At 44.6% G+C, this 24,273-nt stretch overlaps 1 protein-coding gene across 5 annotated transcripts in view; it reads left to right on the top strand.

Moving 5' to 3' along the window:
- CTXND1 (cortexin domain containing 1) overlaps positions 1-24,273 on the top strand; it is a 52,108-nt gene that overhangs the window by 22,158 nt on the left and 5,677 nt on the right. For 2 of the 5 annotated variants that reach the window (XR_011997131.1, XR_011997133.1), the window contains exon 2: positions 23,699-23,846. The gene's annotated coding sequence lies outside the window, so the exon portion shown is untranslated. Of the gene's footprint in view, positions 1-13,118; positions 13,386-23,698; positions 23,847-24,273 lie in introns of those variants that run through there. The other 3 variants (XR_011997132.1, XM_026000183.2, XM_072737481.1) reach the window with 3 other exon arrangements.

A 24,273-nucleotide genomic window follows, 5' to 3' on the forward strand; every position in this document is an offset into this window, starting at 1 on the left:
AGGAATAATCTGCATTGTTACCAGTTTTCTACCAAGGCCTCTCAGCCTACAATGTGAAAGAATTGTCATATCTTGGGAAGCTTATTCAAGCCTCAGTAGAACTTTCTGGCTTGAGATAAATATAAAAGATAAATTTCAAGCTATATAGAGGTATTTTTGTATTTTTATGCACCTAATCTTGTCCCCTCATTGGCCCAAAGCACATGCATGCAAACAGAAAGGCCCCATTCAGCTTTTTAAATTTTTTTTAAAGATTTTATTTATTTAATCATGAGAGACAAGGGGAGAGGCAGAGACATAGGCAGAGGGAGAAGCGGGCTCCCTGTGGGGACCCCAATGCGGGACTCGATCCCAGGACCCCAGGATCATGCCCTGAGCCGAAGGCAGATGCTCAACCACTGAGCCACCCAGGTGTCCTCCCATTCAGCTTTTGACCGCCATACACTATAGTGGAACTTGTTAGCCAAGTCAGTATTGCTCTTGGGAGCCAGAATGCCGAGAGAACAGAGGATGTTCTAGCATGCTTTAATTTCCATTAAACTGTCAAAGTCCCAGAGTTTCTGTCCTAGAGAGAGGATGTCCCCACACCCCCAGGCCACTGGGCTTGAGGCCGCAGGATGGAAGCAGACTATGATGGAGAGCAGGCCTTCTCAGACTATCCAGCTGGCTTCTTCCCTAAATCTCCTATGTGTCATGGACTCACACATGGCTTTACCGTGCATGAGCAATACTCAGCATGTACCGCGTGCCTCACACCTGGCTCGCCTGTGTCCTGTTCAAGGAGAGAGTCTGTTAACATACACTTGGATGTCACCACAATGTCACATCGCTATGAACATTTCCTAGCACTGCCTCTGAGGGTCTGTGCGTCCCCCAATGTGAACCAGTAATTTCAAAGGCAGGCATGGAGCACTCGTGTAGAGAAGACAGCAGGCCTGACAGTCCCTCCAGCCCAGGAGACTGTTGGAAGTCCCAACCTGTCCTCACCCCAGTCTCAGGGTCTCACCTGAGGAGCTCTCGAGATACCCAGCTACATGGAAGGGGCCAGGAGCTCACTTCTGGACCTGCCACGAGGGAAGCTGCAGGACCCTAGGGTGAGCCCACCTGTGGCCCCTATGTGCAGGACAAATGGCGCAGGGACGGCAAGTCTTGAGACTGTGTTCCCATTTCCCTGCCGCCTGTGCACCATGTGCGGGGTATCCAGAAGTCACCATGTATCCCGGGACGTGAGCATGAGAGGGACCAAGGCCCAGAGTGGGGAGAGAAGGAGTTCTGTGCACGGAGACCTGGATATAGGCAGGGTCCAGGAGGGACCAGAACATCCCAGCCATAGTCATCTGGGAAACAGAAGCCAGTACAGATCTGAGAACACTGCATGGATCTGAGGACTGGTCATCGCCCACTGCCAGGGACACACTCAGGTCCCCAGATGTCTGCTTGGGGAGGAAGAAGCATGAACACCCCACGTTCACCTAAGGAAGCAATTCACTGGGATCATCCCTGGGGGCTGGGAAGTGGGACACACATATCAAAACTCAAAGGAGACTTTTTAAAGTGGAAGGACTCTGTCGATAGTACTGCAATCAGATCACACACTGTCCAAAAACATTTTTTTTGCCTAAAATTTTCTTTCTTTTATTCCTTTCTCTATTCAGCCATAATTAACATAGAGTTATATTAGTTTGAGGTGTACAATATAATTGTTCAGCAATTTTATACCCAAAAATGTTTTAAAAATTTACATCTATTCAATTTACTTGTTTTTAATGATTCTGCCTAGATTCCCCGGAAATACGTCCAGAGATATCAGACAAAGTCAACCCTTCTCCCAAAGTATTATTATTTAAAAAAAATTTTTTGTAACAAGGATAATATCAACTTATTTGAGTGTAAGTACACTCAGGCAGAATAAAAATTTTAATGCCGATCAATTTAAAAGATAAGCATGAAAAAACATAATGTGGAAGACATGGTATTGATAATAAGGGTCTCCCACTCCTCATCACAGTAAGTGCCTCCAAAGGACATTCCATCTGCTATAGGAAACAGAAGTGATTTTCTTTACATTTCAAGGTTACTGTGTTTGTCTTGTTTTTGTAACATTAATGACGAAGCTGAAATTTATTTTTTTAAGATTTTATTTATTTATTCCTGAGAGACACAGAGAGAGGCAGAGACATAGGCAGAGGGAGAAGCAGACTCCCTGCGGGGACCTGATGCAGGACTCGATCCCAGGACCCCGGGATCATGACCTGAGCCAAAGGCAGACGCTCAACCGCTGAGCCCCACAGATGTTCCTAGGCACACTGGATTTTAGAGTCTGAAGGTTGAGCATCACTGGCCCTGCTTGGAGAAATCAGCACACTTTGCATACTTGCAGGGTTTACACTATGAATCCCAGGTGCCCCAGGAAGAAGCTGAAATTTAAAAGTCAGGGGAAATATGTAGGAAATTATGTATTTCACGAAACAAGTAAATTTGAAATAGCACCTGCAATGTGCACTCTATAAAACTCAATAAACCAGGAACCCTAGTTTAGTAAAATATGAGGACTATTATTAACTATTAAATCAGTTAATAGACAAATAAGCAAGATGGGGGAAAGTCTTGCTCCTTTAAAAATGGTGAATTGATTGTCCCTTTCCTTCCCTTTGCTCTATATTTCCCGCTGAAATTACCAAACAAAACACAGACTCTAAATGTAGCAGTGCTAGAAACTGAGTCAGGGTGTCCTCGGTGGGCTGAGGGCTGTTGGGATTTCTGGAAGACATGAAGCAGATGAGAGCAAGTTGGCAGTCAATGCCCAAGTGCTCAGCCCTGGTGTCAGAGGCTGGCCCCTACCTACCAGGAGCGGGTGTCACTGCCCCCAGCAGAGCGACAGAGCACCCAGGTCGGAGCACTGAGCCCTGGCAGCAAGGCTGGAGCACTGGGCCGTGGGGAGGTGGGGAAACGTGTAGTCTAAGTGCCGGGCAGGCCTCACCCAGGGCAGCTTGCTGTTTACCGCAAGGCCTCAAGCACACCTGCTGCTGAAATGGACCGCGTTTGCTCTGGGGGACTGCTCGCACAGCACGAGGCCAAGGAGGGCGAGGAGGGGGGACCCTTGGGGCCACCATAGCAACTGTGCATGGAGATGAAAACCCCTCAAAAGAACAATATTCTAGGTTTTTTGTTTTGTTTTGCTTTCTAAAACATTCCTCCATCCTAACCCAAACACTCTCAGGAGACCACAAGAGCAATGGGCATCAGAGAGCTGATGAAGGAGGTTAGAGGTCTCTCCCTGGGTCCCACATGCAGCTTCTGTGGACCAGGACTCTCCCCTGATCTTTCTGTATTGGCTGCAGTTGGGGTTTGGCTTCTCCATCATACCCTGATGTAGGAGGAGGGGAGGGGAGGGTTAATCTGCTTCGGTCTATGTGCACCGAGCCTCCTCTCCCATCCCTGTGCCAGCTGGACTCTGCTCCTGGAGGAGACAACTCAGCGACCAAACCGAGGCAGCCGTGCAAGGACCCCCACCAGCCACCCACAGAGAGGCACCTGCACCTCCATTCATAAAAGTGGGCAGAAAAGATATGAGGACATTCAGCATCCCAGCAAGCTGAGCAATTAGAATAAATGACCTTTAATTAAAAAAAAAAAAAAGGCTATGAGGGACCAGGAGGAAAAATTAATTTTTAATGGGTATCCTCAGGAATATTGATTTTATGAAGTAACAAAATACATGTCATAAAAGCAAAAGCAAACTACTGTGACCTAAGAACTATATGAGAAGAGGGGGGAATGATCTTTGAAATTCAGAGCACAATGGACAAAACAGAAGGATTAACAGAGGCAGTGACTAACAGGGTACACTTGGCGGGGAAACCAGATCACCAACTAAAAAGTTCAAGGTCAAAGGTGTGAAACAAAGGACAACCTGCAGGGGAAAAAAGCAAGAGGCATGGAAGCCAGAGCTCCAGCACTCTGTATCTGTATAATACAACCAGAAAGGCAGACTCAAGAGGATGTTGGAAAGAAAAAAATAGGAAGCGATTTCTCAGAGCTGAAGAAAGGCTTGAAGTTTGGATCAAGATGTTCACCATGAGAGAGTCAATCTTAAAAGGCCTCATCACAAGAAAAAACTGCAATTCTGTACAGTGACAGATGTTTGCTAGAAGTGTTGGGGTGACCATTGTGCCATGGACAGATGTCGATTCACTATGTTACACACTTGAAACTAATATAATGTTGTATGTCAACCATACCTCAATAAAAGTTTTTTCTTATTTTAAAAAGAAGTGCCCAAACCAATGAAGGTAAAAAAAAATGGAAAAAAGACACACTCGTTAGTAATCTTCTTGTAGAACTTTTTAAATATTAGGAACAAAGATTAAATCCTACAAGCTTCCAGATCAGAAAATAACCTATATTTGTGGCCAACAATGGAAAGAAAAATTAGATGTCTCATTTCATTTTTTTTCCTTTAAGTAGGCTCCCCAACACAGGGCTTGAACTCACCACCCTGAGATCAAGATCTGAGCTGAGATCAAGGGTTGGACACATAATCAGCTGAGCACCCAGACACCCCTAGATGTCTTGTTTCTGACGCTAAGTGCTAAGATATCAGGTAATAATGAAGCAATATCTTTAAAGTTCTGAGAAAGGATCATCTTGAACCTAGAAATCTATGTTCAACAAAACAAGTCTATGAGTAAAGGCAAAACAAAGTTATTTTGAGGCATTCAGAAAACTTGGAAACAGCGCTCAAAGTCAATAAAGACTCAGAAATGGTGAGCCCTACCATGTTCATTGTTTGGACTGCTCAGTGTTGTGAAGACGCCGATTGTCTCCAGGTTGATCCAGATTTGGTGCAATCCCAATCAAAATCCTGGCAGGTGTATTTCTGTGGAAATTGACAAGCCAATTTTAAAATTTTTATGTGAATGAAAAGAACTAGGAATATCCAAGATAATCTTGAAAACAAACAAATGAGAAGAACTTACACTGGCAGATGTCAAGACTTACACTACAGCTAGAATGAAGAAAATGTGGCGTTGGTGAAAAGAAAAGCAGTGGAACAGGACAGAGGAGGACCCAGGCTGTTCTGGTTATCTACTGCTGCATAACAGCCACCCCAATCTTGGCTTAAAATAGTCATTTATTTTGTGCACAAGTCTGGGGGTTTAGTGGGCTCAGCTAGCGGCTACTGTACAGGGGCTCTCAGTGGCCGTGGGCAGGTGGCAGCTGGGGCTGGGGTCCCCGGGAAGCTGTCTTCACCCACATGTCAGGCACTGGGCTGGGAAGACTCCCCGATGAGGCAGGACCCCTAGGGTCTCACAAGCTCTCCACAGGGCACCAACTCCTGGCACGGCAGCCCAAAGCTCCCAGAGCCTGTGGCACAGGTGAGACCAGCTGAAGCCACATGGCCCTCTCTAACCCAGCCCCGAAGTCACTTCTACCTCCTTTTATTCATGATGGGGCCACAGAAACCCCCCTCAGACTCAAGGGGAGGCACCATGGACTCCACCTTTTCAAAGGATTTGTGGATGTATTTCAAAGTCAGCATATCAACCCACCTACGCAGATCACTTGACTTGCAACAAAGTACCATGGTGGTTCATCAGGAGGAAAGATGGTCTTTTCAATAAATGAATCAAGAGAACTGATTCAAGAGAACTGAAAGAATGAACTTTACTTAACACCACACACAGACATTTAGTTGAGTGATTGCTGGGAGCAAACATAGAAGATCTTAATGACGTTGGGTTTGGCAAAGATTCTTTACTATCTCTACTTTGTGGATCGTTTTAAATTTCCATAAAATTTTAAATTCAGAATCTTTAATTTCCATAAAAATGAATATAAATTTAAAGTTGGATGGATCCAGTAGCCATGAGGGAAGAGGATTCTAATAACATAATGAATAATCTTGGTCTAATGAATACATATAAAATCTCACATGGCTAAAACAGAGAATAGCAAATTTTGTAAATGTCCATGAAATATTTTCCAAAAATTAATCATGTATACACACACACACACACACACACATATATACATACACAAACCACAAAGAGTAAAATCTGAAGAGGCTATGTTTTCTGGCCACAGTGTAATGAAACTAAAAACAAATTTTTTTAAATAAATAAAATTTTCTAACTATTTAATAATTTTTGAAAAATCATATTTCCAAAGAAACTTTAAATCAGGGATCCCTGGGTGGCGCAGCAGTTTGGCGCCTGCCTTTGGCCCAGGGCGCGATCCTGGAGACCCGGGATCGAATCCCACGTCGGGCCCCCGGTGCATGGAGCCTGCTTCTTCCTCTGCCTATGTCTCTGCCTCTCTCTCTCTCTCTCTCTCTCTCTCTCTCTCGCTGTGTGACTATCATAAATAAATAAAAATTAAAAAAAAAAGAAACTTTAAATCAAAATAAAAATCCAAAACTATGTAAAAATTAAAGCAATGAGGAAAATGATCTATAAAATCCACAGACCATAACATATATTCCATGCATGAAGCAAAAAAAACCATACTTAAAAAATCCATAGCCTTAAAAATTATTGTTATATATAACAAGAAAGATTGAAAATAAATTTATTAAATTGTCATCCTGTGAAGCTAAAATAAAGAACAACAAAAACTAATAAAAGCAGCAAGAGGCAAACTCAGACCTACAAAACTCATCATTTTTATGATGAAAGATTAGAAATATTCCTTCTGAAATAAGGAACAAAACAAGGATGCCCCCTGTCACCCCCACAGTTGACTATTTTGCTTGTGATCAGATTCAACAGGAAAAGAAAAAGTATTCCTTGCAGACATTGGTTTTCTTTTTTTTTTTTTTTTAAGATTTTATTTATTTGTTATTTTAGAGAGAGAGCAGGGGGAGAAGCAGATGGGATAGGGAGAAGCAGACTCTAAGCTGAGCTCAGAGCCCAATGTGGAGCTCCATCCCAGGACCCTGACATCACAACCTACACTGAAACCTAGAATCGGAAGCTCAATTGACTGAGCCACCCAGGCGTCCTGACACTGATTTTCTAAATAGAAGATAAACAAATTAATAATAGAACTTGGGAAACTGTGGGATTTAAAGCTCATATATAAAAAAATCTCTGTTGTTTGTATATACACATGACAACCCAATAGAAAATGCAAAAGGGAACAAGCTAATCCTTATCATAAACTGCAGAGTACCCAGGAGTTGACAAACAGAAAATGCATTTTCCCGTGGCCAGATGGTCAAAATATGATGAATGGACATGAATGAAAGCCTAAATGGCTAATTCACGAGTGGGAAAAGGTAATACTGTATAATACAGACAGTAATTCATTGCTACTGATCTAAAATTCAATGCAGTTCCAATCAACATCCCAGTGAGATGATCAGATGATCGTAACACGTACAAGGAGCCACGCTGCTTTTGAATAAAAGTCCCATGGGGTGGGGCATGGACTGGCATGTATCAAGATGTATTATAAAGCCAGTGTCAGGGCAGCTCTGGGTGGCTCAATGGTTTAGCACCGCCTTCTGCCCAGGGCGTGATCCCGAAGTCCTGGGATCGAGTCCCATGTCGGGCTCCCTGCATGGAACCTGCTTCTCCCTCTGCCTGTGTCTCTGCCTCTCTGTGTCTCTCATGAATAAATAAATTAAAAATCTTAAAAAAAATTATAAAGCCAATATCAGGTGAATTCAGACTGTGTGGTATTGGTGCAGGGATAACCAGCAGACAATAGCCCGGGGTGATCTCATGTTTACAGGGTAACTTGAGGTTACAAGTCACGGCAGAAAGGCAGGCTAGTCAGTCATCAGGGATACGACAACTCTTTTTCCATACAGGAAGACATAAATCTGAACCCCATGTCAGACCACAGTAAAATCCATTTCAGATGGATCACTGACCTAAGGAAGAAAACCAAAATGTCCTAATTTTAGGAAAGAGAAAATTATATATGTATATGAAGATATTTGACTTTAAGATAGGAAAGGATTTAAGGAGTCACAGAAAGCATAAATTATAAAGGAAGAGATTAATGAGGCCATTAAAATTTAAAACATCTGAGCAAGAATAAATAAGATTCTATGAACAAATTAAAAGACAAGCCACAGACTGGGGGCGTGGGGGAGAATTTTCAAAGCACAGGACCAATGAAGAAATGATACCTAGAATAAAGTCCAAATGCCAAACAAGAAAAAGACCTAATAACTGCAGCAAATAGCACTCAATGTTGTGTGTGAATACCTGTTTGTATAGTAAAAACATAAAAATGGGGCATGGGGTCTAGTTAAAATATATAATTAAGTTCTGTCTTGTTTGTTTTTGAAAAAGGGAATGAATATGACAAAAGGTAAATATTGGTTAAAGCTGAATAGTACAGATACTCACTATATTCTCTAATTTTCTGCATGTTTACCTGCTTCAAATAAAGTATTGGCAGGAAAAAAATGCTGTAGGTAATATTGATTTAAAAAAGGTAAAATAGGGATCCCTGGGTGGCGCAGCGGTTTGGCGCCTGCCTTTGGCCCAGGGCGCGATCCTGGAGACCCGGGATCGAATCCCACATCAGGTTCCCAGTGCATGGAGCCTGCTTCTCCCTCTGCCTATGTCTCTGCCTCTCTCTCTCTCTCTCTCTGTGACTATCATAAAATAAAAAAAAAAAAAAAAAAGGTAAAATAATGGATGACAAGAGTAATTCTTTGGAAAGCAAGAGAAATAAAACAGTGGACATGTAGTATCAATAATTTTAAAATACTAACAAAATGGAGACATTTATGGAAGTTCTGACCAAGAGAAAACACAACTAAGTAATGTGTGCAATAAGAAATAAGCAGATAATAACAAGCAAGAGTGATACATAAAAAATAACAAGAGAATACTGTGCATGCTTCTATGTCACTGAAATTGAGTATGTATATAATATGGACAATTTTGTAAAAATATAATAAATTTCTCAAATTGCTGTTAGAGGTAGAAAATCCAAATACACATCATCTGTTCAAAAATTAAACAGTGCTATCCATCACCAATTTCCCACACACACACAAAAATGATTATAGGCTGAGTTCAAAATTGTTCTGAGGAGCAGATAACTCCTCTTCTTTAAACCACTAAACACCACAGAATCACAAAGAAATCTCCCCCTATTTGTACTTATAAATTAGCACAACCTTGATACAAAAAAATTAATAAAATAGCACACACAGGGGCCCCTGGGTGGCTCAGTTGGTGAAGCATCTGCCTTTGGCTCAGGTCATGATTTCAGGGTCCTGGAATCGAGTCCCACATTGGGCTCCCTGCTCAGCGGGGCATCTGCTTCTCCCTCTCCCTCTGCCTGCCGCTCCCCGCAACTCGTGCTCTTTCTATATATACATATATATCTCTCAAATAAATAAACAAAATCTTAAAAAAAATAGCACACACAAAATCAATAGATTCCATTTTACTTAGTAATGATTGTAACAACCTCACATAAAATATTAATATTCAAATCCAACCATGCATTAAAAAGTAACATACCGGGATATACAGTTGTTGCAACATGAAGATTTCTATCTACTCAGAGACAAAGGAAAAAAAAAAACACATGTTTATCTTGGGAAATCCTGAAACTCATTAGAATCCTAGAACCAATAAAAATAGCACATTTTACCATGTGTTTACTGTGTGTTAGGCACTGTGCTAGGAGCTTCATGTGTTTTATCCGATCCTGACAACAGTCCTATGAGGCCTGTGTTATTATCATCCCTTGTGTTCTATATAAGGTATTGAAACTTAGAGAATATAAGTACTTTGGGGGCGCCTGGGTGGCTCAGTGGTTGAGCATCTGCCTTTGGCTCCAGTCATGATCCCGGGGTCCCAGAATCGAGTCCCGCATCGGGGTCCCCAAAGGGAGCCTGCTTCTCCCTTTACTTGTGTCTCTGCCTCTCTCTGTGTCTCTCATGAATAAATAAATAAAATCTTTTTTAAAAATTATTTAAAATTAAAAGAAAAATAAGTACTTTGTCCCAGCTAGGAAGAGAACTTCCATAATTTGGTGGAACTTATTAACCAGAAACCTGTAACCAATATCGTAATCATTGAAATGGGATGCCAACCCCTTGCCTGCTTGGATCTCCACCACACCTCATCCCTGGCGGTCTTGTCTCATTTCCTACATTTTTCCCTAATTCCCTGAGGAGCTGTGCTACCATGCAGCCCATAGTGGAAGAGAGGCCCAACTTATAATTGGCACCCACTGAAACACAAGACGAATTTTCTCCCTCGTGTCCTGGCATCAGAACCTACCTTCTGCCGTTGGAAGCAGCTCAAGGACACCAGAGAGTCTAGTTGGAGGTACCATGGATAACGCCAAGGCACTCACTGCCTGCAGGAGTCCGGGGTCTGGGTCCCCTGGGGGGACCCTGGATCCCACCACTTGTCTCCCTGAGCACCAGTCTCCCTCCTTCTGAATACGGGCTCTGGATGGCGTGACCTCTGAAGCCTCCGCTTCTGATTCTGCATTAAGGCAGAAGATCCAAAACCAAGGCTCAAGTTACTTTTGCAAATGCGGTAGAGTAGGTGTGAGCCATCAGCCCCTCCGCTGCTGTACGACACGTGTAAAGTGGTGAGCAGGGGAAATGGGGACATCTCAACTCCGGGCTGGGAACAAATGAAATATGTCCTTTGGAAAAGAGACCTCTCTCCCCTGGTTCTCAAGACGGCGGCTTTTGTCTGTTCACCCTTCAGACATAGGAAATCAATTTGTGTGTAGCTTGCAAGGGGGACTTGCATGAATTTGGGGAAAATACGATCAAAAGAAAGTGTCCCTTTTTGCCACACGCCTAACACACACACCCCCAGAGAGAGAGCAGACACAGCTCCGTGCCATTGGGCAGAGCCCCAGCCCCCGGGACCCAGGACACGGCCTTCAGAGTTTTCTAATGAGGGATGACGTATAGATAGCTGTTTCCCAATGTCATGTTGGTTCTCTATAGCAGGATAGTCAAAAGGTGGAAAATGAGCATTTCTCTCTGGGACATAAAGTGCTGATACGCAGACCGTGGGAGGTGCCCGGGGGAGGCTGGCATATTTGGGAGAAGCCTGGGAGCCTCAGGAATGGAAACGATCGAGACTCTACCCCTTTCCCACCAAGATGCAAGTTAAACCTGCCCCAGTAGTTAAGTGATACCCAGAGGGAGGAAGGAGCAACAAAAGCCCTGAGATAAAATCATCATGGGGACAAGAGCATTAGGCTTGGGGCAGGACCCTGCGCAGAGCTGGGTTCTCTTGAGAGAGGAATGGCTCCAATCCCTGAAGCTCTGGACCCTTAGGTTAGTCCCAGTTCACTCATCCTGGAGGCTGTCTTGTGTCCTAGGAACATGGCCCACATGTGGGGGTGACTCTAGGGACTCTGGGCAGAGCACTGAGGAATGCTGGGAAGCTCCCCTGAGGGACCACCCAAGTGGAACTGTTGCCACAGACACTGGAGTAGACTTCCTGATGTCCACCGGCTTCCTGGGTGAAGTGGCTTCCTTTGGCCTCAAGGGGACACGCCATCTGGAAGGCATGAGTAAACTAGCCCTTTGGTCATAAATAAGCACCTTGGGGACTTCTTAATCATAAGAAACATACTCAAACTAGGCGGTATTGGAGCTTGAGCTGTTCCAGAGAAGAGTTCACAGGAAATGTGTTGTTTTGTGGTCCCTACATGGCGAGGAGGAACATAAATGTACAAGGGAAGAAGAACGTTGATGGTGGCCGCCGGGCTACCCCCAGCTCTCAGGACAGGAACCGGTGCCCCGATGTAGTTCGTGCACCTGACCTTGCTCTGGCTGCCGGACACCAGCACACCTCGGGCCAAGTAGAAACTCTCAACAAGCCCTCCTGGAGGTTGTGTGTTGGGGCTTCTAATAACACTTTGGGTCAGTTTTGACCCTTCACATTCTGGAAAACATTCCAACATTGAATTTTTTAAATGTATTGGCGGAGCTCCACATAGCACTGCCTGGTGTCTATAATCGATTTCCTTCCTCTCTGTGGCTGCATCTCCTTCTCATTCTTGGAGATGTGTGTGTGCCCATTTCGCTCTCTTTTTTTTTCCAGGGGTTTATCCAAGCTTAAACTATTTTAGACAACTTTCTTTATGGTTTATTTTTAATGCTACTGATTTTCTGTTCTTGTGAATTATGAATTTTTGCTCTTAATTTTACTGATCCCATCTTCTGGATCTTCTCGATGTTGTTTATATAACCGTCCCGGTGGATTCCTTGTGTCACTGCATTTGATTCTTCTGGTTCAGTAATGAAAGGTACGAGTTTGCCCCTGAGGGGCAGTAACAGCTGTCGCTCACCTCATCTCATAACTTTTAATAGGTGGTATTCTCATTAGAATGATTTCCTAAATATTCTATAATTGCACCTCAGTTTTTTAATGAACTCAGTTTTAAAAAAATTAATCAAAATGACTTGTGGGTTTGTTGGTTTGCTTAATTTTTTTTTCTTTGTGGTCAGAGAATACAGCTTAAAAAGCTTCCACATTTAAAAATGTATGGATGTTTTCTTTGTAAATTTATATGAAATCAATTTTCGTAAATGTTCCGTGAACATCTGAAAATAACTCGTATTCCCTACAGGCAGGAAAAATGTCTATTCAGCTTCTTAATCCATACTATTCCAATATTCCAGGCCATTCTACCAGTGTTAGCTTTAAATGCTCAAACACATATCTGATCCTGTTTTTTCTATCAATTTTAAAGCAATACTTCCTGACATTGCCCAAACAATATAAAAAATGCATTGTGCTCTAATTTCTTTCCACCTCTACCCCACTCATTTTCATCAAAATAATTTGGAATTTGAGGTACAAAGTATATTTATAAAACCTTTTGATCATGTAACTTATTTCAAAAATTATTTTTAACATTTGCATTGTTCTGTATCTTTATTTATGACGATTGTTTGCACTGTAATTAGTGCCTTATTGGTTTTTTTCTTCTCTCCCTGTCTTCCTCCCCCTGATTTCTTCACTCCGATTCATTGCGCCTTGGATAAAGTGCCTCTTCAAGCAATTTTATTTTGCTCAGAGGGCTTGTGGTTGACTTGCATTCATCTCAGATTTTCTTTTACTTGTGGGATAAGAACAATTTCTCTTTAATGTTTCCAGAAAGCTTGGAAATATTGGAGGCACCTGACCTGCGGGGGTTGCGGACAGGACTCGACCTGGTCCTCCCAGAGGTCGGGGGTGTCGCAGTGGAGGGCACAAACAGGGCCACCGCGGGGAGGAAAGCAGGGACAGTTGTCACCCTTGGAGACAAGCGGCGAGACCTCAGGCCAAGTTGGGACGGGGCATGAAGGTCCTCACCCAGCAAGCACACGGCATTGGCCTGGACTCCACGTCCAAATTTGCACACTGAAGCCGCACGCTGAGCAGGTAACTGGGGACATATGCTGGCTGAGAAGAAGAGAAGGGTCCAAAAGCCAGCTGAAGCCAGGCAGGCCCAGGGCCCCATTCGGGGATGTCAGACAAGTGAAGTGGAGAGAAGGCAGGCTCTGAGCAGATGGGGAATAATTTGAAACCTCCAAAGTGTGTCCTGTCCTGTGCTCATGGGCCATAGGAAAGTTGTGGCCCTGTCATTGGACCCCAGTTATGGCCCATAAGCACAGTAACAGCTGCATCTGACAAGCAGAGGCAGAGGGACCGAGGCCCAATAGAGCACCTTCTTCGAGCAAACCACACAGCCAGGATGCGAACCCAGGTCCCCGAGTCTCTGGAGTCAGAGCAGTCCCCAGGCACCACAGTGCCCTCCACAGCATTAGGGAGACAGAGCGGGGTTACCCTTTCCTTCCTACATCTGTTCCTCACAACCACTGGAAAGCGAGTCCCTTCTTGGTCCTGTTCGGTGCACTGCCTCCCAGAAGTGAAGGTGCTTTTTCCAGGGGTGTCCTATACTGGGGGGTGATTGTGTGAGGAATGGAGGTTCACCAGGTTCACCCTCAAAGAATGGACTCCTCAGGGTAAGGACGAGAAGCAGCCTTGCCCTCTCGCCCTCCTTTGCCCCCTGGGGTCTCTGCCAGTGTTCTTGCTCCGGCCTGTTACCACTATTGCGTGTGGTGGGTCAGCATGCTGGGAAGAGCTGGGGCACCCAGAGCACCAGGGCCCGGGCCTCAGTGTGACCATCAGGGTGACTCTCTGTATGTCTGTCACTGTCTCCCTCCCCTTTCCCCAGCTGTGGCTACCTCCTATGACTGCATCAGCACCCAAAGCTGCTGCACACGTTCCTCCCTCATTTGGGTTTTCGGTTCCCTTTTAAGGAAACTTATTTTTCTGACAGTCTGCCAGTGAGTCACTCCTCGTCTGGTAGCCAGACATCGTGTTCTTGTGTGCCCTTGGTCGGTTTGTTTCCATTTCTCCAATCCTGGGGAAAGAAAGCAAAAATAGCCTTCTGCCTCTTAAAGATGTGCTGTAAGAGTCAAAAGGATTGTGACTTCCTCTTGCCTCTGTGACAACCTGCCACAAACCTCAGTGCTTTAGAATCACATAAATGTGTGTTCCTACAGCTCTGGAGGTCACAGGTCCAAAATGAGTCCTAAGGGGGCAAAATCAAGGTGTTGACAGGCTGGTTCTTTCTGGCCTCCTGGCCTCCTGACACCATCTCTGCTCCATGGTCACATTTCCTCCCCTGCTACAGCCAAACCTCCCTCCGCCTCACGCTTACAAGGACAGTGGCAGTTACGTGGAGCACTCAGCCAGAAAACCTAGGAGATTCACCCCATCGCAAGATCCTTAGCTATCACATCTGCAAAGTTCCTTGTGCTATTTAAGATAACATTCATGGGTTCTGAAGATTCCTTGTGGATTTCTTGGGGGTGGGGGTGGTAATTATTCAACCTCCTGCAGCCTGCTTTCTGGCCTCCAAATATTCGTGTCTATCCTGTATGAATTCACCCCTTTCAACCCATTATACTGTCAACCTGAAGTCCAAAATCTCATCTCAGTTGTCTGAATTAGGTATTGGTTACACTCTGCATGTGATCCATCTGGGATAAAATCCCTTTCCACCTGTGGGGATGTGGAAAAGGAGTTATCTGCTCCAAAAATACAGTGATGGGACAGGCATAGGACAATAGTTACACACATGGGACGCCTGGGTGGCTCAGTGGTTGAGCGTCTGCCTTTGGCTCAGGTCATGATCCTGGGGTCCTGGGATCAAGTCCCACATTGGGCTCCCTGCAGGGAGCCTGCTTCTCCCTCTGCCTAGGTCTCTGCCTCTCTCTGTGTCTCTCATGATAAATAAATAAAATCTTTAAAAAAATAGTTACACACATTCCCATTTCAAAAGAGAAAAAAATAAGGAAAAAAAGGAGTCATCAGTCCCATGCAATTCCAAAATTCCACCAGAAAAACTCCATTCATTTTCAAGGCCTGGGAATAATCTGGGGTTCAAGGCTTCACCCTCTATACCCATATCTCTGTCCCCTGGGCCAAAGCTGTTGCCTTGAGAGTCATTTTTTCATGTTCCTGAAGGGCAGGACATGTTTATGGCAATCATTCTCATCAGCTTGTGTTCTGCTACAGAATTCTGAGAGCCCAGCAGCCTTCTTTCATCCTATCTTCTCTGTCCCTTTCAGACGCCATGGGCAGTGTTTCTACCAGTATAACAATCTCAGAACTATTGTGTGTTGCCCATGTGTGTCACAGGGATGCACTCCATTTGATGAGAGAGTCTTCCAAAGGTCTTTTCTGGATAAACTCATTTCTATTCCTGGCTTCTGCTGAGGTGGTTGCTGGCAGGTGATCCATGAGCAACACATCTCATCTCTCTAGTCTCATCCCTGGCCTTCTGTTAGCACCTGATTACCTGATGGTGAGTCTCCCAATGGCAGCATCTTCTTCAATCTGGATGGGCTAAGAGTCCTCGAGGGCACAAGTGGCATGAACTCCCAGGCACTTCCAGCTCCCTGCATGCATGAATGGGGCAGCTGCAGTGACCCAAGGGCTGTCTAAGGAACTGTTAGATGTGAGCTGCTAGGAGCAAAACATGCAGAGGCTGGGAAGTGTGCACACTGACTGGTTAAGGGATTCCAAGGAGATCCCTGTGATACCGGCAGCATCAGCATCTATTCTAGAATGGGAAGGCAGATTGTCCGTTGGGTTGCACAAGCATGGCACAGTGATGATGCGCTCTCTTGGCAGACACGTCCTCTTCCCTTTTATCCAAAGTGGTGCTGCTTCTTTCTGCCTCTTTGCTCTGGAAGGTTCTTTAGCTATTAGAGAGGTTTAAATATTGGAAGACAAGTCCTAACTACAGTATTCCATGAATACCATCCCCTCCACACCTCTCTCCAGTCCTGATAGATGTCACGATCTTAATTATCTCTTAATTACACTGACCAGCCTGCTAATTACCCTGACGGATGAGCAAGGCCACCAAGTGCAGTCCCACAGGACAATGTGACTGGTGTGAGGTTAAAACACTGGATAACTTCTCTGTCCTGAGCAAACACCATCCACTTAACCCATCTGCTATCCGGGGAAGTGATTCTGACAGGTCACCTTTCATAATGGCTCCGCTACTATTTATAGAACCGGATGACGATGGCTCGTGATCAGCTCTGGTCTTTGTTTTCTGGGTGGGTTCACTGCGTCGGTACAGCCCGAAGTTTATCCCCACAATAACAAGTGGCAATGTTTTTTCAATCATCTCGTCTTCTGACTAGTGGTGTCTGGATGGCCATGGCCAAGCACCGGTCATCAACTTCTCAACATTGCCTGTGTGCCCACACAGTGTGAGCCTGGCCTGGCTCCAGATCGCTCTGCCCCTCCGGCAGACGTGGACCCTTCCCTTGAGGAACTCACACATTGCCGCAGACTGAATTATGCCCCCCTCCCAATTCATTTATTGATATCCTGACACCCAGTGTGATTGTATTTGGGGAGAGGGATTTTAGTAGGTCAGATGCAGTGACAAAGGTCAGGGTCTTATTCTGAATAGATTGGTGACTTTATAAAAAGAAGAAGAGAGAGCAACCTCTCCCTCTTTGCATGCATGCACACTGAGGCAAGGTCATGGTGAGAAGGTGACCATGGGCACTCCAGGAAGAGAGCCCTCACCGAAAATAAACCCTGCCAGATCCTAACCCAGACTTCCAGCCTCCAGAACTGAGAAGTTGACAGACACTCTTGTTGCATAAGCCACCCCTAGCAGACGGAGACACATGTATGGACAGAAACAAATATATCAGCATAAAATCAAGGATCTGGGCCTCCCACCCCCAGCCCTGAAGAAGGACACAGATTTATACTCAGATCCTATATTTGTGTACACTTATTGCTAGTTTTTCCCGAAAACCCTGGCTTATATACTTCTTCCCAGGCTCTATATTTGAATTGTGGCATTTGGCAGGACTCTTCTCCATTTGGATCTGCTATACCTGAACCCTAACACTGCAGGCTCTGGTGAGTATGCTGAGGAAGTCCAGCAGCCAGTCCCCTTGGGATCATTCACTGGCCAGAGTCCCTGCCTCTGAAGCAGGCTCACCTCCAGTCTCCCCAGGAAGGTGGCAGATGGAGCCCCCAGCTTGTGCAGGCCCCATGCTGAAGGACAGTTCAGCTATGTTGGCGAGCCCTGAGCGGGCCTTCAGGAAGGCCAGTCCCTTAGCTCCCTGGGAAGGGCAGCTGAGTTCTGGGTTACTATCTCTCCCGGGTGTTGTGTCCTCACTCTGAAACAGAGCTGGATGGCACTTGTGTCTGCCCGGTAATTAAGGTTAATGAGCACACTCCATCTGGAGGGCGGAAAGTTGAATCTGTTTTTTTTGAGTCTGCATCCTTGGCATTCCTCCCAGCCGGAAGGATCCAGAAAACGCTGATAATCTTCTTCTGGAGCCTATTCCAAGGTTATAGAGCCCAATCCTGGCCCCAGACAAGACAGGGGTAATCAAAAGCCTCTCTCTCTGAGGCCTGACCTCTACAATCTGTGCAGGGTATCATTAATAACTTAAGTCAGACCCTGGGCCTGGGATTTCAGAGTCTGTCTCAGAGGCCAGAGTCCTGCTGTGACACTCCAGCACATTCAGACTTTCTCAAGAGCCACCAGCAACCATGAGGCATTAGTACCACAAGGCCTGTGGCCAGGGTCAAAAAGATGGGTTTGTTCTCAACTCAGCTATTCCATTGCTCTGAGATCCTGAGAAAACTTCATCTTCTCTCTACATTCCGGTCTCTTTGTCTGTGAAGTGGACATGTTTTCTTTTTCTTTTTCTTTTTTTTTAAGATTTTATTTATTTCTTCATTAGAGACACACACAGAGAAAGAGAGAGAGAGAGGGAGGGAGGAAGGGAGGAAGGGAGGGAGGAAGGGAGGAAGGGAGGAAGGGAGGGAGGGAAGTAGAGACATAGGCAGAGGGAGAAGCAGGTTCCCTCCAGGGAGCCCACTGTAAAACTTGATCCTGGGACTCTGGGATCACACCCTGAGCCGAAGGCAGATGCTCAACCACTGGGCCACCCAGGCATCCCTGAACGTGTTTTCAAAGTATGGTTCAAGGAACCCTAGGATTTCCATGGATGCCCAGAATGGAAACTACATACCACACTCAGGATGGTGTTACTGCTAGATAGGGTGAGAGGAGATGACTCTGTAGGTTAGTGGTTACAAGAGAGGAATATATTGATGGAAACAAAAAGGAAAAGCAAATATGATTAGGTGATAGTTACAAATTCTGCATGATGGAAATGTAGACACTTAAAATAATATTGCTTACTCTTTTCTTAAATCTCCCAATTAAAGCAGAAGCAGGTCTCAATCTAGCAGTGAGTAGGGCCCTAACCTCCCACCCCTAAACAAGTGTGTGTACATACTGATATTTAAAAGTTCTTTTTAAGATTTATTTATTTATATGAGAGAGAGAAAGAGTGGGAGGAGAGAGTGGGAGGAGAGAGGGAGACAGACTCTCAAGTAGCCTCTCCGCTGAGTGTGGAGCTAGACTCGGGCCTCAATCTCAGGACCCTGAGATCACGAACCTGAGCTGATACCAAGACTCAGATGTTTGACTGCATCACCCAGGCACGCCCAAAAGCTCTTTTTATTTTGTAAAAATCATATCATATTTATTGTTCCTCAACTTTTCCACTTAAGAACATTTCTTTGACCTCGTTTGTGTGCACACGTGTATGTTTCTTTTTAATGGCCTCACAGTATTCCATGACACAGATTTATATCATGCAGCTTTAACCACTACAAAACTGACACTCAGTTTGTTCTCAGTTTTTTTACTGTTACAACAATGCTGCAATGAACAGCTTTCAAAATCCCTGAGCAAAGAAACAGGAGAACTTTGATCCAACACATATGTCCTCAGGCCTAGGTCTGGACTTCCATGTAATCATTAGTGGCCATTAGCTAATGACCAGTGTTATTAGGGTTCATGCTCGTGTGGAGATTCAAATATCAGTTGCTGAATAATTCTGGATAGTTTGCCTCACACAGTTTTCATCTGTCTCAACGCATGGAAGAGAAAAACTTGAATTCAAGACATGCCAAGAAGAAACAGCCGAAGGAAACACTCCAGGTTCTCGATTCAGAATCTTGAAGCACAAGATCATAGAGTTTTGTCAAAGCAGAAGTGGTCACTAGCCTGGTTAACAAGAAGTAAACCCCGCTTCAAGTGAGCTCAGTCCTCTGTTGGATTAGCTCACCTGCCTAAATTCTAGCTGCTTACCAGAGCAGGCACTGAACCCACTCTGCCAAAAAATAAGAATAGTCATCCAGAGTCAAGCATTGTTCATATCAATGCTTGATATCCCAGTGAAACTTTCATCAGATATATCATGAAATTGAGGGGATCCCTGGGTGACTCAGTGGTTTAGTGCCTACCTTCAGTCCAGGATGTGATCCTGGGGACCCGGGATCGAGTCCCACATCGGGCTCCCTGCATGGAGCCTGCTTCTCCCTCTGCCTGTGTCTCTGCCTCTCTCTCTCTCTTCCTGTGTCTCTCATGAATGAATAGATAAAATCTTAAAAAAAAAAAAAGAAAAAGAAAAAATTGAACCAAAAGAAAAAAATAAACAATAGAAGCAGATCCACAGATGACCCAAACATTAGAGTTGTCAAATATGGTCTCTTAAAAAAATTGTGATTGGGGGGATCCCTGGGTGGCTCAGCAGTTTAGCACCTGCCTTTGGTCCAGGTGCGATCCTAGAGTCCCAGGATCGAGTCCCACGTCGGGCTCCCGGCATGGAGCCTGCTTCTCCCTCCTCCTGTGTCTCTGCCTCTCTCTCTCTCTCTCTCTCTCTCTCTCTCTCATAAATAAATAAATCTTTTAAAAAAATTGTGATTAGGGCAGCCCTGGTGGCACAGCAGTTTGGCACTGCCTGCAGCCCGGGGTATGATCCTGGAGACCCGGGATCAAGTCCCACATCGGGCTCCCTGCGTGGAGCCTGCTTCTCCCTCTGCCTGTGTCTCTGCCTCTCTCTGTCTCTGTCTCTGTCTCTGTGTGTGTGTGTGTGTCTCTATGAATAAATAAATAAATAATTTTAAAAAGTAAAATTAAATCTTTAAAAAATTTTAAAAATAAAAAATTGTGATTAATATGTTTAACAAAATAGGTAACAAGGTTGAAAGTTTCACTGGAGAGCTAGAAATTTTTTTAAAGGATCCAAGGGAAATTACACAACTGAAAAGTATGGTTTAAATGGAAATTTGAATAGCTAAATTAACAGCTAACTTGACAGAGCAGAAGAAAAGGTTAATGGACTGGAAGTTGCTTCAGAAGAAAGTATTCAAACCACAGCATAAGAAGAAAAAATACAGGAAATAAAGCATAATAGACAGATCAACATAATGAAAAAGTCTATGTGTATTTGGAGAGCCAGAAAGGGGAAAGTGAGAGAAAAGGACAAACGAACATTTGATGAGGGGAAAGGCCAAAAGTTTTCAAAAATTGATGAGACATGAAGTGAGATGGAAGGAGGAGTACAAATACTACATAGGAAAATACAGGGAAGACCACACCCAGGCTCATCTGCAGTAAAGCAAAGACAAAGAGAAATCTTTAAGGCAGTCAGAGAAAAAGGCATATTATTTTCGAAGAAGCCAACAGGTGAGACTTCGGGGAATATTCTTCCCTTGAGGCCTTCCTTCTCAAAAGTCATGCTGGAGAACATCCCAGTTGCCAGGAAAACCCCAGCGGAAGGACTATGTGGGCACTGAATGTGTCTCGCTGGAAAATTGAGATTTCTTTTTAAACAACTTTTTTAAAAAAGATTTTATTTATTTATTCATGAGAGACAGAGAGAGAGAGAGGCAGAGACACAGGCAGAGGGAGAAGCAGGCTCCATGCAGGGAGCCTGATGCAGGACTCGATCCCAGGACTCCAGGATCATGCTCTGGGCCAAAGGCAGGCACTAAACCACTGAGCCACCCAGGGATCCCTGAAAATTGAGATTAAAACAATATGTAAATGTGATGTAATTTCACCACCGGAAAATAACAGAACCAACTAAAATGTAAAGAATGGGGGGGAAAGGTGGAAATTAGAACAAGTTCTCTAATTTCTTCATGTATAATAGCTGGGAATAAAAAGATACTTAACATTGACAATTCAAATTATAGAAATGTAAGCACATGTAAAAGAACAAAGCAACAATCAGAGAGCTAATACCAATGACTAAAATCAGGTGGTAAAAGAGGAAGAACCAGGAGCAGGAATCAGGGATAAAGAAAAAAAATCACAAACAGAAGAAAATAAAAATCAGATGAACAAATAAAAATCCATATATTTATCTCAACACTCTGCTTCCAAAGTCAAAAAAGAGAACAAAATTCCAATAGAAAAATAGATAAAAGAAATAAACTGATCTTTTTCCTTCACAAAAAGGAAATACAAATGGATCTTAAGATGTTTAACCTCAGTCACTAGCAGAAATGAACAATAAAAATACTCCCAAGAGTTACAAAGGCACATGCACCTGTCAGATCTCCAGAATGACACACTTAAGATTCATGCATTTCACTGTAGGTGAGTTTCACTTTTCAAAAAGCTATAATCAAGTATTGAATTCTAATTAATGATATGCATGCTGAGGTGCTTTAAGTATGCTAATGCCCCCCTCTTTCTTTGAACTGCATCCAAAAAGTTAAGAAGTCTGTATAGATGAATAAAATGGAATAAAATGAAATAAAATAAATATAGCAAAATGTTAACAACTGTAGAGCGTGAGTGGTAAATATATCTATGTTCACTGTATAATATTTTTTTCAACCTAGGGAAAAAATATCTCTGGATAACATTTTCCCCCAAATTGGGAAAAATTGAAGAACTTGATAAGTTTTCAAGGTTGTAGGACAACAGTAGAAGTTTACACAGGCACAGACTTCTAGATATAGACTTCTATATCCATTTGAATTCTAATCTGGATATATCCTTAAGAATGGCAATTGCACCTGACAAAATTTAATTTACAGATGTACTCAGACGTGCAAAACGACATAGCTTTTGGACATATTCCCATTGTTGCATGATAAACAAAAGACAAGAAACCATCTAAATGTCTAATCAGCAAAAGAACGGTAAAAAAAAAAAAAAAGGTAAGACGTAGAACAGTTTGTATAACAGACTTGCATTTGTGTAAATAACAAATACATAAGCATCCGTATTTTCTCATATGCGCAGAGAATATACCTTCAGATCAGAAGGATGTACGAGGCCCTGCTTGGAACAGCTGTCTCTCCACAGATGAGCTGGATTACAGGGGGTGGAGGAAGTTTTCACTCCTTTCTCCTTGTGCTTTTTGAATTTTGAACTGTGTACAAGTACTTGTACAAAAATGTTACGTTTAGTCCTCAAGGCAGCTGGGTGGCTCAGTTGGTTAAGTGTCTGCCTTTGGCTCAGGTCATGATCTTGGGGTCCTGGGATGGAGCCCCACATCAAGCTGCTTGCTCAGCAGGGAGTCTCCCTCTCCCTCTCCCTCTCCCTCTCCCTCTCCCTCTCCCTCTCCCTCTCCCTCTCCCCCGGGGCTCATGCTATCTCTGTCTCACTCTCTCAAATAAATAAAATCTTTTAAAAAATTAGTCCTCAAAAAATTAAAAATAGAATAACACTGATCCAGCAATGTGGCTTCCAGATATATATTCCCAAAGGAATTGAAGCAGAGTCCTGAGATATTTGTACACTCATATTCAGAGAAGCATTGTCCACAGCAGCAGGGCATGGAGACAACCCAATCCTCCATGCACAGGGGAATGGGTAACGCATGCGTTGGAACATGACTCAGCCTTACCAAGGAGGGAAATCCTGACCCCTGCTACAGTGTGGATGCATCCAGAGGACACTGTGCTCAGTGAAGTCAGCCAGTCACAAAAGGACAAATTCTATAGGATTCTGTGCATGTGAGGTCCTGGGAAGAGTCAAGTTCATAGAGCAGAAAGGAGATGGTGGGGCCAGGGCCTGGTGGTTTAACAGGGACTGAGCTTCCATTTTGCAGGATTAAGAGTTCTGGAGATGATTGCATAGCCGCGTGAACGTCCTCAATGCCACTGACCTGGACACGTCACAGTGGTCACTATGGCAAATGTTATGTATATTTTACAAAAAAAAATTTAAGGCACTATCATTTGTAAAAGAAGGAAAGAAAAACCATCATTGGAACAAAGTGTTTGGGCCCCTCCGCCAAGCCCAGGGAGGAGCCCCCAAGCTGGTCCTTCCTGCCAGCCTGATGGCATCTAGGGCCATCTGTCCTGTTCTGTTTCAGTGGCTGCCCATGCAGAGGCCTGCTGTCAGCGTGAACAGCTCTCAGCTGCGGTGATGTCCAGCCTCTGGCCTGACCTCCCGGGGTGGCCCGACCCAGAGTGCGTGTCCTCCCAGTGGCCCTTGTGACCTGGTGACCACTCCGACTGCAGGTCAGTGCCCTGGGGCAGGGAGGCAGGCAAGGTCCGGGCCAGGGGGGAGCATGGTCGCTGGTGGTTATGGATGTGTCCGGACCTGCCCACCTGAAGCTGGCCTCCATGTCCTCCTGAAAGCCGGGGGAGGGGGGGTGAGGGGACGGAGCCCACCTGGCCCCCGGGCAGCGGAGGGAGAGGCAGGCGGAGGCTGAGCGGGAGTCACTCCCTCCATCTGTGGCTCAGTCCCTCCACTGATGAGGAGATGACACAGCGATGTGAAGGTACAAATACAGTTAGTGCTCAGAGGAATCGGGGGTGAGGTGCTGGTGTCATGTGTAGGGCGAGTCCTGCTGCAGGTGGCTCCTGGATCCTAGCAGAGCATGGCCTCACCGGCCCTGGGGCCAGGGGCCACAAGGACCGCAAGGCCACCTCACCTCCCATGTGG

The sequence above is a fragment of the Vulpes vulpes genome, chromosome 14 (assembly GCF_048418805.1).
Source record: "Vulpes vulpes isolate BD-2025 chromosome 14, VulVul3, whole genome shotgun sequence".
In the NCBI taxonomy this organism is placed as follows: Eukaryota; Metazoa; Chordata; class Mammalia; order Carnivora; family Canidae; genus Vulpes; species Vulpes vulpes.